This window comes from Octopus sinensis, linkage group LG17 (genome assembly GCF_006345805.1).
Source record: "Octopus sinensis linkage group LG17, ASM634580v1, whole genome shotgun sequence".
Lineage (NCBI taxonomy): Eukaryota > Metazoa > Mollusca > Cephalopoda > Octopoda > Octopodidae > Octopus > Octopus sinensis.
The window spans coordinates 13,620,339-13,635,170 of record NC_043013.1 but is presented as its reverse complement, the minus strand read 5'-3'; the positions used below and the strand labels follow the sequence as shown (position 1 = coordinate 13,635,170).

General features: G+C 37.4%; 1 protein-coding gene across 1 annotated transcript in view; it reads left to right on the top strand.

Moving 5' to 3' along the window:
* The first annotated feature begins 2,370 nt into the window (after positions 1 to 2,370).
* LOC115221043 overlaps positions 2,371 to 14,832 on the top strand; it is a 336,595-nt gene continuing 324,133 nt past the window's right edge. The window contains exon 1 of the mRNA XM_036510356.1: positions 2,371 to 2,472. The gene's annotated coding sequence lies outside the window, so the exon portion shown is untranslated. The remainder of the gene's footprint in view (positions 2,473 to 14,832) is intronic.

The window sequence follows — 14,832 nt, the reverse complement described above, 5'->3', positions numbered from 1 at the left end:
TGGCGTTGTACGTCACTGTTGATGTGGAACTTGTGTCTGCTGGTTAGCATGTTTGGGGTTTTCACATCAATAGTTCGGATCTCATCGAGCGTCCAACCAGCCTAAATGTTGGTATGAGTATTGGCACAGCAAATACATTTTGAGTCACTGTTTTTCTTTTTTCTGAATGCAGAGTTCTGGGTCCAAATGTTCTTTATTCGACTATAACATTCTTTAATGACACATGATTTGTTGTTACATGTGTCATTGTATGATATGTTCTCTTCCACCCCTTGGTGCCTGTAACATCCCTCATCAGATATAGAGGAAACCGTTAAGTCAGTGTTGGAGATTTTGCTAGTCTTGCTTACAGTTTCCCTCATTTCACAATCATGTAGCAACATTTATTCTGGCCAAACTGCAGCTCTGTAGCCTTTGAGAATGTACGTATGTCCTTATTCAGTTTTATTTCAAGATTTCTTGCCAAAAGAGAAAGGGCCGGTTTCCTAACAAAAATCCAAGGCTCTTTCATTGTAATTTTAGCATCAACAACAGGATTTGTTTGTGTGTATGTATATATGTATACGTACAGATTTGTGTCTTTTGTGTATGTATGTATGTATGTATGTATGTATGTATGTATGTATGTATGTATGTATGTATGCAAGCATGTGTGTATGCATATATATCTATTTATGTATGTATGCCAGTATTCAGTTTTATTCAGTTTTATTTCAAGCTTTCTTGACAATAGAGGAGCCGGATTCTAACCCATAACCAATTCTTCATTTGAATTTCAAAAATATAAATCAAATATTTGTGTATGTGCAAATTTGTATGTTTTGTTTTATGTATGTATTCCAATGCATATACTTGCATATCTAGACATACTCATATACACTTAAATGATAAGCCTCTGGAAAATTTTATAAGATATTTAGAGTTCCATTGATCGCTTGGATCTGTAGTCTTCGAATTAGCTTTCTTCTTTCTGAGTTTGAGAAGTCCAATTACTCAAGATTGGTATTTAAGCATTGTGTTACATATACCAGTGCCCTAATAATTACAGGTATAAACACGAACTTGTAATCTGATTAGAGTAACTGCAGATTTTGCGTAGGCATTTTATTTTTCAGCGTATTTTCTCTTTCGCTTCTCTTCGGCTTTATGTTAACATCTGCAGGGGAGTTGACTTCCACAACTATACACAGTCTCTCTTCTCTATCCCAAATGATTATACCAGGTATATGTTTATAATTTATTGAGGTTTCCAGTGGAGCATTTCACCTGTACTCCTTTTTATTATAAGTGGATATGGAGTCTACCATACCGTGGGTTATTCTTTGTTCTCGGGTTTATGCTTCCGACGGAACTCGTTATATACAATGTCCTAGCTACTACATCATATCTCATCGGTAGCTAATACTGTGATGACATTTTCGAACAACTGCATAGGTTGTCATATATTACTGCTTTTCATGTATCTCTCTTCTTTTGTGCATCGTATATTTGGTTGATATTTCATATCCCTGGATTGCAACCGCATACCCTTCAAATCAAGGTGGGAAGTAGGAATCTGTTTGCTGGTCTATAATAGACTGCTTTAATGACAAATGTTACTATTATCTCAGTGCTTCCTACTCACATATACATGCATGGGCTTCTGCTGATATGCGCTCATCTTTTCATCTGATGACATACCGTAGTAGAGTCGTGCGGCTTTTTTGATATGTATTTAAGCTTATCAGACAAGAAATGCTGCTCAAGGAGCCGCTTTCCAAGTCTTATGATCTTAGCCTCATATATGCAAACCTGGTCAAGAGATGCACGTAGACATTTGGTGGTTAAAAGATTATGCATGTATGTCTGTATGTATGCATGTATGTATGTATATATATAAGCATGTACGTATGTATATATATACGTATGCATTCATGTATTTATATATGCATATGTATCCATAAATTTATGTATCTATGTATATAAGCATGTGTTTATGTATGTGTGTATGCATGTATATATGTATGCATGTATGTGTGTATGTATATATGTATGTATGTATATATGAACGGATGAATGGATCGATGTACGGATGGATGTACGGATGGATGTCTACATGAATGTATATTGGATTACGTATGTATAAAAAATTTCTCATTTGACCGAGTCAGTAAATAAAAAGTTTCATAAAATCTGGGAGGCGCCTATTTTAATTGTCGTATTAGTGTATTCATAAGTTTTGTCACGATTAGAATGCATTGTATGATCTCATATAGGAAGTGGCAAATTGCAGCTGTCACGGCCTCCTGACAAATAGATTTGTCTTTCGGTTTAAGCTTACCGTCTTTTCTTTAAAATCAGTATGACCTCTTTTATACTTCAATGCGCTTTACTATTTAATGTGTGGGCGCCAGGTTTAGACCGCACCATTATACTAAAAGTATTTGCATTGAACAGTTCGGCTTAGATGAACAGAATCGAAGGTTGGCATTGGTATGTATCTGTTTTATGATTATTTTGTTTATCCTCAAACCTTTGGCTAATTTTCTGATCCCTGATCAAATGCTTTCGAACTTTTACAGAAATGATGTAACAGCTGCTTCGTTATCTGTGAACTCTTAGGAATGTTAATCAATTCCATTTAAAAATCTATAATTTGTAGTTTCTCCCTGTAGTTTCGACACTCTATTCCGATATTTTAAAAACAATATTGTTTTTATTAACTTTTCATCTAACTACACCACAAAATATGTATTTACCGTATTTACCTATTTATATTTAAATGAGAATATCAGAGCAAATCTCTTTATTACATTCGTGAAAACACGTGATTATGCTTCGTAAACAGTTCATCTACAGTTTTATACAACGATCGAAGTGTAATTTTAATTCCGTGAATTTTGGGAATTTTTTTCACAAATTTGTTCCTATTGTGTTTTCAAAATTTGTAATTCTGACTAAAATGGATACGAATTTCATCATGTCAAGCGGCGAGTCAGAATTCGAAGGATTTTCAACTGAAGACTTTGATAAATCTAACTCTATGACTGAAAAAAAAACAGCACGTGGTATTTGATAATGAATCTGATGTTTCATTTTCCAAAAGTGAAAACAGTGAATCCGAGAGCTCCGACTGCGATAAAGAAAATGAATTGGCACCTGAATGGAGTGAAAATTGAAAAACTGTTTCTTTCCTTGATTTTTTTGAAGAAACTGGACCAAGCCACAGACTTTCCCAGAAGAGTAAAGCCTTAGAATATTTCTTTTTACTTTTTCCAATGAGCCTATTTGAAATCATTATGGCGGAAACGAACCGTTACGCTAAACGTAAACAAAGCGAAAGAAAGGATAGTTAGTGGTTTCCCACAATTTTAAATGAAATTAAGAATATTTTGCCATAGATATTATTATGGGTATCAGAAAGTTACCCAGAATAACAAATTCTATCGTAAAATTTTGTTGTATACCCAATTGAATATTAGCTAATAATCCATTTTCTATAGCGATGTTTGAACAAAAATTTAATAATTTCATATTTTATTGAATTTACCTGTATCTACCTGCAATTAGAGTCACTTTGTGAAAAAAATTATAGTATAGAATTGTTTGAGAACATTTCATTAAATTATCTTCCAAAAATCACATTGAAATATTGATAAATAAAAATGTTATAGTTGTTTAATGAAACCAAACTAAATTTATGATTATGTTAGAAATTAATTGAAACACATAAGGGGTGTATTTTGGTCAGAAATATAGTAACGAAGGGGTTCATAGGTGTGCATATTTTCAGCTGAACCGACGGACCACATAAAGCACACATTATATATATACATATATACATACATATATATATATATATATATATATATATATATATATATATATATATGTGTGTGTGTGTGTGTGTGTGTGTGTGTGGTGTGTGTGTGTGTGTGTGTGTGTGTGCACGCATTATATTTACAAATTATATATATATATATATGTATAAATTAAATTAGAGATAAAACCACAAATAGGCAAAAAGACAAAAACAAAAACATAAAAATAAAAATATTATATAGAAAATATATAAAATTGAAAAATTTAAATTATTTAAATTTAAGATAAAAATTATTAAATTATAATTTAATAATTTATAATTTATAATTTGTTTAAAAATATATATAAATAATTATATATATATAATTTGTTTAAAAATATATATAAATATCAAAAAGTATTAAAAGGTTTAACATACATAACTACAGATATATACACTTTGTATATTTACATTATATATACATATTTATATATCGAACACACACACACACATATATAAATGAACGCAATGAATATCTGATTCATATTTGTTCTCATGATTGTGTGTTGTTGGTGGCAATGATAATTCTCCCTATGAATGCAGGCAGATCGATCAAAGAACGCCGTGTGACGAACTTATAAAGGAAAAGTGAAAGGGATTTGAAGGGAATACATTAAATAACAGGAGTGGACATTGTCAAAGTTATAGCTGAAGGGAGCAAGAGGAGAATAGAGGAAATAGCGTGAGTGAGAAAGATGGCTTCTAGCAACCACACCTTTTAAGATAGGGATTTCTAACGTAGCCCATAGGCATCGTCACCTCATTCTACATGGCCCTGTAAATTCTAGAGCGAATCGGACGGGACGTTGTGGCATTGAAAGCGAGCCAAACGGTAAAAATGCATTTCAGTTTTATATATATATATACGTGTTACGATTTAGTCCTTTTGCAACATTGAAATATACCTTCCGGTACTTTTGCCCTGTATGATCATACCCTACTATTATTCATATATTCGGGTATAATTCTATTTATATTTATTTTCCAGCTGCTAATGCTCTCTGTCAATCAATTCACAGACTGACCATTTCCAAAGATACCCTTTTTATAATCCTTTTTCTTCCCCTCCCTCTTTCATGTGCTTTTTCCTTCTCACCACGCTTACTTTCTGTCTCTCGTCTACTTTATATTTTAGAGAGTATTTATTTATTTATTTTTTTATTCATTTATTTATTTCTTATTTGTGTCTTTACTATTTCTCTTAACATGATTTTATTTTTAAATATTTTACTCTTTTACTCGCTTACTTGTTTCAGTCATTTGACTGCTGCCATGCTGGAGCACTGCCTTTAGTCGAGCAAATCGACACCAGGACTTATTGTTTGTAAGCCTATTACTTAATCTATCGGGGTCTTTTGCCGAACCGCTAAGTTACGGTTGTCAAGCGATGTTGGGGGGACAAACACAGACACGCAAACATATACACAAACACATACATATGTATTTACCGTATTTACCTATTTATATTTAAATGAGAATATCAGAGCAAATCTCTTTATTACATTCGTGAAAACACGTGATTATGCTTCGTAAACAGTTCATCTACAGTTTTATACAACGATCGAAGTGTAATTTTAATTCGATTTTTAAATATTTTACTCAGAAAGTAACAACCACACACTTATCCGCACGTAGAGCGGATCACCTTCAGCTAGTATATATATATATATATATATATATATATATATATATGTTTCAGGGAGAAAAAGATAGATCTATACAAATATACACATATACCCAAATAGAAGGTCGCTTAGACACCCAAAGACGAGCACAAACAAAATAAAGTGTATACATATATATGCATGTATGTATGCATGCATGTGTGCATGTAGGTAGGTATTTATGTATGTATGAATGCATGTAATATGTATGTATCTATGTATGCATGTATGCATGTATGTGTGTATGTATGCATATGCGTGTGTGCATGTATATAGTTAGGTAGATAGGGATCACGGCAAGTACGTGTATACTTATGAAAATATGTTCAACCTAAACTTTATTGCTAATGACTTTGTTGCTGCATTTCTCGTTCCTAAGGGTTGATGTTACATGGCAACGCCTGGGTATGTTTAAAATAGGGCAGGGTATTTATGAGAATTTCAACAAACATTTCAAATCGAATACAAACATATTAAATAAATCTGCGTTGTACATGAATTCCGAGAGAGATAAAGGAGACTGAACGTGGATTTATGCGTGAGAGAATGTGCACATGTGTGAGTGCGTGCCTGTATCTGTATGTGTGTGTGTTTTATTTATATATTTACATGTCCAAACCTATTATGATATTTGTCATCCTTGTTTCACTTTGCAGCTAACAACCAATGTATCATAGTATTCAATTGAAAAGGATTTTAAATGCTTATAGCTAAATCCACACCCTAATATTCCCTTACGTACCTTATCGTGAATATAGTTTAATGCTTCTTTGCTGAAATATCGTTTGTCCAGACAGAAGTTGATTTCTATACAAAGATATTTGTGATTATTCATTGAATAAGGAAGAAAAAATAATAATACAACGTGTAGGTTTGTTCAAAATAGAGCAGAACATGATTCATCGATTAATTGAGAACGTGAGCAAGAATCTCAAATGGAATACAAAGAACTAAATCAAAACTGCATGGTACGTAAATTACGAGCGACAATAAGGATATTGAATGTCGCTGCATACTTGTTTGTATGAGCTTCAGTGTGTGTGTGTGTTTGTAAGTGTGTGTGTGTGTGTGCGTGTGTGTGTGTGTATGTGTGTGTGTATGTGAGTGTTTGTGTGTCTGATTCATATATTTACCTCCCAAACCCTGTTATGCTATCTGCCCAACTCAAGACATTAGGCGTATATAACGTGATGCAGTAAGATGTTCCCTGATGATCCGTTGTTGTTAAGAATCCATTCCACTTGAAACATCCAATGCAGTGTCGCAAAGAACTAGAATAGTGAAACGTAAGTTGGAACGAACAATCTAGCCTTGTGTTTATCGGAATTTGTCATGCATATATATGCGTGTGTGTATGTTCGTGCAGGCGTAAATGTATTCGTAAATATTGACATACAGACTTAACATCGATAATTATTATTAAGATATTGCTCAGAAATACGTTTTATCGCTGTCGAGCCTGTTGAGGGTTAGAGAGATGAGTAACAGGAAAAGATAATTAACGGAATTATAATTGTTGGAAGCTGTAGCCACAGGGTATACAATGTTTTGATTAGCAGATATTTCTAATTAAATGAAAGTCTCCGCCACATCACATCGCAATTCGAAGGCAAAGCATTTGAAATCCAAAAACGAGACATTGATAGGAAATCATTAATAAGCGAAAGATAGAGTGAAGCCCTAGCAGTCTGAAAACATTTTAGGGGTTACTGATTGCATGGGACATATTTTCAGTTAAATTTAGAAACTTTTCTTTATAACCTTGATAATATGTAGCTGCCCGGTCAATATTGAAAAGAGACAGCAAATCACAAACATACACACGTGCATATATAGTTACAGAGATATATACATACAAACATACACACATAAATACCTACGTACAAATACATACATACGTACCTATACATACATACATACATACATACATACATAAATGTATGCATTCATGCATATATAATTAAACTGCCATGGTTGCTAGCTGCAAAGTGAAAGAACGAAGGATTCAGACGTTCTTTTTCAAAATCTCAAAATAATTTTCATACATACATTCATACATAATAATGTTCGTCCTTCGGGTTCGAAGATGACCATTGACATCATTTGGTGGAATTGCTGCTATGAGACCGGAGGTGGCTGGTGAGGCCAATCTGGGCAAGGAAGCCCCTCCCACAGGTGGGGCAGAAGTGGGTAGGGGCTGTGCTATTGGTGCAGGTGGCTCTGGCTTTCCGCATCTGGCGTTTCTGTTCTGCTGACTGAATCCGCGTCTCCTCGGCTGTCTTTGCTCCTTTGGTGATTGCGCTGCGCCAGGATGAGCGGTCGGCAGCAAATGTCTCCCAAGTTTCTGTGCCGATGGAGAAGTCTGTGAGAGAAACATTGAGACTGTCCTTGAAGCGCTTCTTCTGCCCTCCGACTTTGCGTTTGCCCTGGCTGAGTTCACCGTAGAAGAGCTGTTTTGGGATGCGAGTGTCGGACATGCGGGAGACGTGGCCCGCCCATCTCAGCTGGGCCTTGCGCATGATCATGATGGTGCTAGGGAGATCTGCCTGCTTCAGAACTTCCGTGTCTGGGACTTTGTCCTGCCAGCGGATGTGAAGGAGGTTCCGAAGAGACCTGAGGTGGAAGTGGTTTATCTGGCGCTCGTGCCTTCGGTAAGCAGTCCACGTCTCGCAGCCGTATAGTAGGGTGGTAAGCACGACTGCCCAGTAGACTTTCAGCTTGGTGTTGAGGCTGATTCCTCTCCGCTCCCAGACTTTCTTTCGCGGTCTCCCAAACGCGCTGCTTGCCTTGGAGATTCTGTTGATGATTTCAGCATCTATGTTGGCATTGCAGGAGAGAGTACTGCCCAGGTAGGTGAAGTTTTCCACCGCTCGTAGGATCCGTCCGTTCACCTTTATCTGAGGCTCATGGTATTGTTTGCCGGGGGCTGGCTGAAACATCACTTCGGTTTTCTTGGCACTGATGGTGAGACCGAAGTTGTCACAGGCTGATGAGAACCTGTCCATCCCGAGCTGCATCTTCTGCTCATCGATTGCGTTAAGGGCGCAGTCGTCAGCAAAGAGAAAGTCTCTGACGACTGTCTCCCTTACCTTTGTGACGGCCTGCAATCTTCTGGAGTTGAAAAGTTTCCCGTCCGTCCTGTACTTGATGTCGATACCGGGCTTGCAGTCCCTGAAGGCGTCGGACAGCATTGCCGAGAACATGATGCTGAACAGTGTTGGGGCCAGGACACAGCCCTGCCTGACTCCGTTGGTCACGTGGAAGGCTTCAGATGAGCTGCCGTCTTCAAGGACTCTGGCTGTTATTCCGTCGTGGAACTGGCGGACAATTGCAATAAATTCGCTGGGGCAACCAAATTTTCCCATGACCTTCAAGAGTCCCTGCCGACTGACTGTATCGAAAGCCCTAGTGAGGTCAACAAAGGTCATGCAGAGGTCAAGGTGCTGCTCCATGCATTTCTCCTGGAGCTGGCGGGCGGCGAATATCATGTCAGTGGTCCCTCGACCCGCGCGGAAGCCATACTGGCTCTCAGGGAGAAGGCCTTGCTCCAAGTGTTCCAGAAGGCGGTCAAGCAGGACTCGGGCCAGGATCTTGCCTGCTATGGACAAGAGGGAGATTCCTCGGTGGTTGTCGCAGGACTGCCGATCTCATTTCCGCTTATAAATGTGGACGATTGTTGCGTCCCGGAAATCTTGAGGGAGTTGTTCCCTGTCTCACATCGACTAGAACAGGCTGGTGAGGGGGAACAGCCAGCTCGTGGTTTGTCGGCACCTGGGGGAGTCGTGAGATGGCTTCCTCGTTGATCTGGGCTGGTCGGTTGAGCACGATGTTGAAATGCTCCACCGATCTCTCCAGGATCAGCCTCTTGTTAGTCAGGAGTGAGGTTCCATCCGAGCTGAGCAGAGGGGTTAATCCAAAGGAGGACTGCGGTCCATAAACAGCTTTCAGCGCCTCGTAGAATTTCTTGGTGTCGATTCAGGGATACGCAGACAAACATACATACATACATAATACATACATACATACATACATACATACATACATACATACATACATACATACATACACATATGCAAACAGTGATAATCACCCACACATGTCTTGCAAACAACTTGCACGTGCAAGTGCTACCAGTCAAAAGCTCCGTATACCGGAAGCCAGCAAGTGTATGGGGTCATCAGGAGAGAATGCACGCCGTTTCGGGGCCTACTTCTCGACGGAATCAATGCGCACCGCCCCCACCCCCTCACTGATATGAGGCCCCGCTTGCTACATCAGCTGGTTATCAAATTAAGCTCAATATCCTTTTAGCCATCGCTCATCGTCTATTTTTAACCAAATCCAGTGGCTAGCCTTCCCCACTGTAGATTGGATATCGGTCATGGTGGTATTAACTTTATGATGAGTTAGGCCTAGCGATAACAACAGTCGTCTCACACTGTGTCCAACGAACCCTCTACGTCCAACTTCGATTGGAAAATGTTCCGCTTTCCAGCCTGCATCTTCACATTCCTCGAGGAGATTTACATAACAGTTAAATTTTCGAGCCCGTGCGGCGTCCATATTATCTTCATGAGGAACCGTTAACATTAAAATCTCCAGCTACAAAGATGAGATCATTATCATTCGTCTTTGAGGTAGCATGCAGAAGAATATCATAAAAGAGATAATTCTGTTCATTTGGTAGGCCCGCTTGTGGGGATAGGCGGAGATAATTGTAGCTATACCATTCTGCAAGACTAGCCTGAGTTTAAGTATTCTGTCGCACACCCTCGCTACCTCTACGGCCTTATCCACCTATGTTTCTGCAAGAAGTATGCCTACATCCCTTATTCAGTCACTATTACCTTTCCAAAACAGTTTATACCTATGTTCTTTGCCTGTGAGGACTGGCTGAAGCTCCTCTCTATCTTAACTCTTGTACGCAACATACATCAACACGTCTCTGTTCAAGCACCTCTGCAATCTCGCTAGACCGGCTTTTCAATGTGCCTACATTTATAGTGCCAACTCTGAAAACTGGGAAAGTGATGTGGGAGATAACGCAAGAAGGAGAGATGTTATTAATATGATTAATTCATTTGTACATATATAAAATATAAGTGTTTGAAATTCTTAATACATGTGCATTATCTATTGTTGTGTCATTATACCTGAGAATGTAAACTTTCTACTTCTTATGTTCTGTCTAATTACCATGACCAACTCATGCCAGCATGGAACATGGATGTTAAATGATGATGATGATGAACCCAAAACTACTTTACTCAGATCCTTCTGAATTGTTTTGTATACATCTGCATACACACACACACACACACACACACACACACACACACACACTCATATAATGAACTTAACTACATATAATTTGGTAGAAAACTGAATTAGGTAGAGTTCATAGAAGTGATTGTGAAACAGTATATTAACCTTAAAATATCATTCACTGTCTGCTTGTCTATAAATAGAGAGAAAAAGGCATAGCTATAGTTCACCCTCAAGTCTGAACACTTTTTACTTCTCTACTTTTTTTTTACTGACTGTACCAATTTTGAAATGATATTCTGTATTAGATTCCTCTTCATTAAAATTAAATTATACTAATTGCTTTTTCTGAAATAAATGAGATATGCTTAAATACGAATTTCATCCTTATTCTCTCTCCAAGTCATCAATATATTTACCTCAAAAGATTTTTTTCCATGCAAAATGTTTAAAGATTGGTTTTTAGAATTAGACTCGCTTCATTTGGAACTTTTAGGGAAGTTTAATTATACTAAATTGTCTTTCAGCCCTTTAGCATTCAAATTATTTTATTAAATATTATGCTTATTTATTAATATTGTTTTGGAGATTTTGATGCAATTGTATATTTTTATAATGACATTGTAGAGCAGGTGTGAGAGGCCGTACCTTGCCAGTTTTAACATGAAGCATGTAGGATATTTCAACCAGATACAGCCAGTTTAAATGCTAAATGGTTAAGAATATCATTCACTCATTGCTGTGGGTGAATAATGTGTGTGTGTGTGTGTGTGTGTGTGTGTGTTTATCACTGCTTGACAATGAGTATTGGATTGTCTTTGCCTCCATGAAATAGCACTTTGGCAAGAGAAATCAACAGGAAAAGTATCTGACTTTAAAATGATCACTGAAGTCAATTCAAATACCTAAACTCTTTGAGGCAGAGACCCCAGCATGATCACAGTTCTATGACTGATAAAAGTAAAAGAATATTCCTATTTCTATAAAGAATGGGCTGGTCATGGCTGAACTGCCTCTGCTCAAGGCTCTATTCAAATAGGTTTGATCTGAGCTAACAACAATGATAACTACAGTGACAACTCATGCTAAAAAGAGAGACTCTAGAAATTGCAGCTAAATTTCTTCCAAATCATACCCAATATATAACAAAAAAGAAGTACATATTACAGGTAGATAATATAGTGTTAGATATGACCCTAAAAAGGGTAAAGATGATTATAGCTGGGATGCTTTTGATCATAGATCTACTTGATTTAAGTTTAACCTGGAGCTAAACAACAAGGAGTATCGCCGCCACCATCACCACTACTGCTATTACTAACACCTCTTATATTACTTCAACCGCTACCACTAACATGTATTATGAATAGCATTTGAGAATGGACTTACGGTCACATTAAGTACATGCAATAACAATTGTAACAGAGGAAACATAAAGCCGGATATATCTCAATATGTTAGTGTGATGCGTTAATGTATATAAGCTAACAGGCATATTTACGTGTTTCAGGTGTTTTTAAAGCTTTCTATTTATTCATTTTATTTCAACGTTTTATTAAGTGTAGAAGATATATATATATACATATGTATGTGTATTTGTGTGTGTGTGTGTGTGTGTGTGTATATATATACATCCATGTCCTCAGGTGTGAATCTTGGCTGGTGGGGGTGCTTGCCTCCCCTTCACAAATATAAGGACACAGGAAATGTGTCAAAGCCGACAGGAAGCGTTCGATGCTTCCTAGGGCTAAACAGCGGTGACGTAATTCCCATACGGGACTGTCACGTTATGTTGACAGTATACAACCACACACACTCTCTCTCTCTCTATATATATACATATATATATATATATATATATATATATATATAGAGAGAGAGAGAGAGAGAGAGAGAGAGAGAAAGAGAGATAAGTTAGATATGGCTGCTATATGGGGTTACCCTGGGTTTCATGTCCATGAAGTGCTTAGTTTTATTGCGCTTCTTCAGACCCTAGATAGAGATATACACATATACACATGCATATTTATTCCAGAAATATACGATTTGGTATGTGATGTAGAATATGAAATATATGAGTTTTCTACAATACATATGAAATATAAATGGTAATAGGGTTATAAATTATTAAAAGTTACAGAAATATAACAAATATATAAGGTATCTATCGAAATGTGCGTGCGTCTTTGTTCTTCTTTCAACTCTACTAAAACTAAGATAATTTTATTAATAAGCTTTAAAGGATAGAAGGATAATGCATTATCTTCTTTTTCTCCCTCGCATTAGTCTTTCTCTCATCCTTCCATCCTTTATTCTCCTGTATTCCTCTTTTCTTCTTCTTTCTTTCTCTCTCCAGCCACGAAACGATCTCCTAACCATAAGCTTAATACTATCTCAGTCCTTTCCCACTATGATCGACATTGGAATCGTCGAGTCACATGCCTCTATGTTAATTTTCATGAGAAACTGTAATTGTTAATTTTGACACATTTCGCCTGATGAAAACGGGTTTTTCTTTTGCATGATGTTACAGTTCTGTTCCTCAATAAAAACACATTACAAACAGCTGTAGTGAACCTTTATCCATCAGTTGTTATTATATATAAATATAAATCTATCTATCTATCTATCTATCTATCTCTATCTATCTATCTATCTATCTATCATCTATCTATCTATCTATCTATCTATCTATCTATCTATCTATCTATCTATCTATATTTATATATATATATATATATATATATATATAGTAGCAGTAGTAGTGGTAACAATAGTAGTAGTAGTAGTAGTAGTAGTAGTAGTTGGAAGAGGAGGCGGCGGCGGAGGAGGTGGTGGAAGGGGAGGAGGAGTAGGCATCCGTCGAGTGCGTTTTTCTTTGGTTGCGAGTTTCTGTTACACCTCCCCTCGCCTATATGACTACTGGACCCAGGCTATGGTGCTCTGGGTCACCTGCCGAGCCATACCACAGAACAAAATCTTCCAGAGGCCTTTTCGACATTTACTTCAGTGTGGACGATCATTTGCGACCTCCTCTCATCTCAGGACATCCAGATCAAGCGACTTCATAACTCCCTTGTAGACGTCCTTGAACCGAAGATGAAGTCATTCTCGTGCGCTTGTGTCGGTGGCCAATTCCCGGTACAGGAGGTTTTCGAATCCTTCCGTCCGGTATTCGATGCACGTAACCGAGCCAACGTAGACGACGCTGCTGGAGTAGGATGAGATACTCAAGATCTATCTATCTATCTATCTATCTATCTATCTATCTATCTATCTATCTATCTATCTATCTATCTATCTGTCAGTTTATCTGTCTGTCTGTCTATCTGTTCTTTTATTTTCTATTTTTTTATTTGCTTCAGTAAATAGACTGAGGCCATGCTGGGGCACCGCCTTGAAGAACTTTTAGTCAAATATAGCGGCACTAGCACTTATTGTTTAAAGCCTGATACTTACTCTATCGTCCTCTTCAGCCGAACCGCTAACTTACGGGGACATAAACATATCAGCACCGGTTGTCAAGCGGTGGTGGTGGGGGACAAACATAGACACAAAGACGTGTGTGTATGAGTGTGTGTAACAGGTTATGATACTGTTAGAGTGTTCAAACTCCGTGAGACAGTGTAATATAAAGCATAAGAATCAACATGGTGATGAAAGTTCTTGCGTGCCAGATTTATTTTCCTTTGAATTCCGCGTTAGATTAGGTATAGAAAGGTTGTCTGTAGTAGTCGGTTGTTAAATGGTGGTAAAGGGAGAATGACAATGATGAAGCTCTCGCCACTTTGGTAACATGTATGCCTGTTAGGAAGAGGTGCTTGCTAGAAAGCGATAGGCATAGAACTTATGGAAGCGAAAACGACCGACCCCCGCCAATGCTTTGTATTTATACTTGTTGGAGAACAATGGAAAGCAGATTTCTGGATAAAAAACCAAAAAACAATAATAAATCTCTGAATGAGATGTAAACAGTAACTGCTCGACATCGTAAAGTATACTAGTCATCTTAATATGGCTAACCACTAAGGGTGGGTGTTACTGTAGCACAGAAAGGGCACA